The sequence below is a fragment of the Salvia hispanica genome, chromosome 2 (genome assembly GCF_029641045.1).
Source record: "Salvia hispanica isolate PSC_SH4W2 chromosome 2, Shi_PSC_v1, whole genome shotgun sequence".
NCBI classification, from domain to species: Eukaryota; Viridiplantae; Streptophyta; class Magnoliopsida; order Lamiales; family Lamiaceae; genus Salvia; species Salvia hispanica.
Genome location: NC_142693.1, coordinates 56,984,724 through 56,990,195, shown reverse-complemented (window position 1 = coordinate 56,990,195; position 5,472 = coordinate 56,984,724).

Below are 5,472 nucleotides of genomic sequence, written 5' to 3'. Positions count from 1 at the left end.
ACCTCTGTCGAGGAGCACGACGAGCCCATCCCTGAGCCCAGCTATAACTCTGAGGAGGTTGCAGAAGAGCCGATTCTGGAACGCCCGGTAATTTGGCAGACTAAAAGTTTGCTAGAGGAGATGAGGCAGTTCGACGATCAAAAGAGGATCGCGGTATACAAGGAGAGGTGTAGAGCCGGGAAGATGGCTAAGTCAGGGAAGCAGTACAGCTTGAGGGAGCTCAAAATTATCGCTTGTGACAAAGAATTCCGCGCCTGTATTCGAGCAATAGGGTTTGAGTGGCTGTTGCAGCACAGCCAGGAGAGGGTACCAGTAGATTTAGCAAGAGAGTTTTTCTCCACTTTTCGTTTGAAGAATACCACTGACCTGGACGCGGATTCTATCACATTCAAGCTTTTCAATCAGGAGTACGAATTGAGCATTAGAGAGTGGTCTTTGCGGATGGGGTTGTTCACCCAGGCAGAAGATGAAGAGGGGGCATGGAACGACAGGATGGTCGGGATGCCAAAGAACACGCCTGGTTTCAAAGTACAGACAGCATGGGAGCTAGTCACACACTCTAAATCAGGGGCGTTTAAATCCAGCTACTCCAAAGCCTCCCACATCGAAGACCGGGTCCTCCGTTTTGCTCAAACATTTGTCAGCTATAATTTGATGGGCAGTGCGAATTCAGCTCTCACTACTACCGATCTCTACTTCACATGGTGCATGGCGAAGGGTGTTAAGGTACACCTCGGATATTGGATGGCGCAGGCGTGCCACCAGATGACGAGCAACCCGGGGCGTCATATGTACACCTGCCACCTCATCGGCGCTTACCTCCAGAGAAATATAGAAATGAGAATTGCCAAGGCCACTCCGCTAGTAGTCATGTGCGAACCCCCAGAGGTGTTTAGTGTTGATTATTTCTTCAACAAGGGGCTGCTGCAGACTCAAGGCACCAAAACTCTCTTCTATTCATTGGGAGACAAGGTGAAGGCAGAGCCGGAGGAAGCCGAGGAAGCCATGCCGAGTGAAGAGGTTGAAGAGCTGCGCAAGGAAGTCCAGGACGTGAAAAAGGAGATGCAGATGATGAGGAGAGAGATGATAAAGGAGCTCGGTGGGATAAGGAAGGAAATGATGGGGAATCGGGAGGAAGTACAGACCCTGAGGGGAAATATTGCTGATTTGGCGGTGAAGTGTGCCAAACAGAATGATAGGATGACGGAAGCGGTGGAGCTTTCAATGAAAATGTTGAAGTGGATGCAGCAGACGCTCCCCTTGACCCAGTCGAGGACAACTCCTGGGTCCAGCAGTGAAGTCAGGCAGCCCACTCAGAGCAGTCCTTCCGTCAAGCAACCACAGTAGTCGCTCCAGTTGATCTCCTCGACCATTCCCGTGCAAGTTCCAGCCCCACCAAAATCAAAGTCTATCGTGAGAAAGCCAGTACCTGAACAAACAACACAAGAGGAAGGAGAGCTGGAGCAGCCAGCTAAGAAGAAAGTGAAAGTGACCCGACCCGGAATCCCACCCCAGTCTGGCTCTCGAGGAAGCCAGCCCCAGAAGTGATCAATCATCTCTTGACCAAGTAACTTTTATTTGTCGTTCTTTTCATTTTTTTTTATTTACCTGTTATATATGTGTTTAACATTTTTTATATCTTCTCCCACTTAGCCTACTTGCGTGGTCTAAGTGTGAGAAGTTTGTGTTTTCTGTTGTTATGTTTGTTTTCCTATGTTTTCTGTGTTTCTTCTCCCACTTAGCCCATTGCTTGGTCTAAGTGTGAGAAGTTTTATTATTTTGTTTTGCATTGATCTCTCTGTTCCCCCCTTCACGACGATGGCTTAGGGACAAGCTTGAGTGAAGTGGGAGGGGGAGAGGAGTCAATGCATTACCCGTGTTGCATATTAAGAGTCTGTTAGTCTTAAGTGTTGTCACATGAGCCAGTGGATATAATACGGCATGATCCCCTTAGTGAAAGTAATTGAAGATATGAGACATTTCAACTTAGAAGCTTTTTCCTTAAATAAGCCTAGTTAATTTGAATGAAGCGAGAACGACGGAGAATGCCTCTACTTACTTAGTTGTGAAGCCCTACTATATAGTGAGTTATAAACCTCAGATAACTTTGAGCTAACACATGTTTAAGGGCCACCACTGAATGCTTAGGGAAGAAGAGCTATGAAGGAGAAAAAAATTGGGAATTGGGTTATGAAGGTATAAGCTGGACGAAGTCCAGGGAAAGGCGTTATAAGCTGGACGAAGTCCAGAAGGAAGGAGAAATGGAGGAATAAGCTGGACAAAGTCCAGAAAAAAAAAAAAAAAAAAAGAGAAAAAAAATATAATAGAAAAGAGGAGGAATAAGCTGGACGAAGTCCAGAGGGGGGAAATGGTCTAAAAACAGGAATGATAATAGCCTGACCCAGGAAGGAGAAACTCTCATAACCCAACGCTTCAGTGGTGTAGCATTAACTTAAGAGAGAATCGATCCTTACATCCCTGGTGAGGAATGAGTGATCGAGTGAACCCAACAATTGGGTAAGTAGAAAGCTATCTTGACAAGCTGACAGATTGGCTAGGTAAAGGAAGGGAAAGGACCTATTTGGAGGAGTGCAAACTATTGAATTGACCTTAATCTTGTGGGGACAGATGCTTAAAATTGAAACTAGCTCATGTATATGTGTTTTACGTGTTTGTATGATTTTCTTATATTTTCTTAGTTTTTCTTGTGTCTAGGTCTAGGAGTCGGTCAAGAGATAACCTTGCTTGAAATTTGCCTTATTCTTTTTCTTTTCTTGTCTTTATACTTGAGGACAAGTATGGTTTAAGTGTGAGCAGTTTGATAAGGCTAATTTCAGGCATCGGTAATGTGCGAAAAATGTTATAATTTGCTGGGTCTAACACGCTTCCTAAGCCAGGTGTGTGAAGAAAATCGCTAGATCAAGGAAGTAATGAAGGAGATGGTCTAGCGAGAGAAAGGAACGGAATGAGCAGGATTTACAAGGAAAATTGGCGTGACAGAGGAGTTTACAGCTGAGGGCAACAAAGTCATTATCTATACCTCGCTGGGCCCACTCAAACGCCTATATATAGAGAAGAGCATGCAACACAAAAAGAGTCTTCGACACAGTAGTTTTCACTCTCATTAGCTCACACACTTTACACACACACTTGGGAATGGATCTGGGGTAGTCGTGATCGGTAGGGTACTTTCTAGAAAATCTCGTGTTTGGCAACACCGTCCGAGTGAGGGCGAAGATACAATCACCTTTAATTTCAGTTGTTTGCTTGTTTTCACCGTCGAACTTCACTTTTGGGAGTCGACCTTGATGTTGATGATGTTTAATTGTTTTATCGTTCATGGATCTGCGTTTAGCTGTTAAATTTCAAGTCATTTTGCATAGATCTCTCTGCTGTTAGCTTATTTCTTCAATTGTTATGTCGATCTCTGTTTATTTTGATGTTGAGGTGTTTTGATGTGGAATTTGGTGACAGATCTGTGGTTGTTTGAGTATTCGGAGTTCCTGGCTTAAATCTGACGTGATGGAGGGTTTCTGTTGTTTGGAGTTCATGTCGGACGCTTGGATCCGGAGTGGATTTAGCGTCTGAGGTTGGATTCGACGTGTGGAAAGATAGTTGTTCGATAGATTCTGTTTTTTTCTTCTTGATTTCTATTTTACTTCGTCTAGGGTATGCAGATCTGTTAAGTTCTTCGTTTATTATGCATTAATTTGATTTCAAGTCAGTTGCTCTGTTTTAATTTTGCTTATGCTGTTTTTCTTAAGAAGTTTTACGCAATTTTGGTTGTAGAAGACGATGTCATTGTCAGTTAGTACGAGAGTTAGTTATTCTGCCAACTTTTCATTCGTACCTTGCTTTTTTTTCAGACATGGTCCCCACAGTAGCTTTATTTCCTAGGTCTAGCTGTTAGTTTAAGAATTTTTAAAAGTTTCCAAGTCAAGTTAATTTGATTTCCTCAACCCAAGAAAATGCGTGGCAGCAGCCAACACCAAAAACACTTCCAAATCTTTGAACATGAGTATTACGCATCCTTCTCTGTGGGATCGATCCCTACTTCCCTATACTAGGTTTAGTAAAGTGGTTGAGGGTTTTTGAAAGAAAAAGTGCTCTGTATGTCCGACGACCGAGATTTCTCGCGACCCACGAGTTCCTAGACCGAGTGATCTGGTGGACTTGCTGGATTTAGGGAACCTGCTATTTCCTATTTGAACACGCAGAGACAAAACTAAAGCCTTTCAAGCAGCTCCTTCTCGACGACATCATCGGCGATTGCTGTGTCGTCTTCAGGCAGTCACGACTGGTTGGAGAAGTCGACGGACAGCAACGATGTCATCTTCGTCGGTGAGGATGGCGACGGACAGCAGCAGGTGGCGGCGCTGTAGTGGGAGCAGCACCCGCAGTCTCGGGAGGTGGCGGAGGTCAGACGCGGCAACAGCAGCTACTGCGAGGCCCAGTTGCGGACCAAACCCTAATTAGTGTTTTGGTCACGTCGTCCCGTTGTCTCGTTTTCGTTTCGTTTGCTGATGCACAAGTTTATAATTTTGGTTTAAAATCTAAGCCTAGAAAAATTATTTAATTTTTGGTAAATTGGAATGAATAATTTGATTAATCAAGCTTCCAATTTATAGACAATTTTGATGCCTTCTTTAAAATTTGCAAATTTGACTAATTGGATCCATAATTGAATTTAATTTGCTAATTAACTGATTTTAATGAATTTTTTTCCATCTAGACAATATCAAAATAATTTGCATGAGATAATTCAATTAAGTTTGATTGATCTAACTTTTGGCACTTCCATAATTTGATGGAATTCTAAAGGAATATTCTCTCAAGATGCTTTTATATTTTATTTTAAGGTTTAATTGGAGTTGTCTTTGTTTTAATTGGTGATTTGTGGATTTATTTCCTAGAAATACCTTGGGAAAAATATAAGTTTTTCAATTGTGTAAAACATTAAAGTCTCGAAAATTGCATAATTAATAATTGGATGGATTCAATTCCTAGATTAAAATTTGAATTTTGCCTTTAATTTGATGTAGGTGAATTTTATTTCATCTAGAGAACATCAATTTAATTTAAAGATATGAGAAATTCATTTGGCAATGACATGCCACTAAAATCCTTAATTATTAAAGTTTGAATTAATTAATTAGATTTTAATTGGAATTCAATTCCTAGTTTAAAATTTGAATTGTATCTTTAATTTTGATGAAGGTGAATTTACTTCATCTTGATAACATCAAATTTGATTTAAAGGTATGAGAAATTCATATAGCATTAATTTTGGTATTAAAACTCTTAATTATTTATTTTGAAATTTGTCTTTAATCTTCGATGAAGGTGAATTTTATTTCATCTAGAGAACATCGTTATTGATTAAAGATGTAATAAAATTCTTCTTATTATGTGATTTTATGAAAGCCATAAGTATTTTAATTCTCGAATTTAATTGGTGTGTTTTAAACGGAT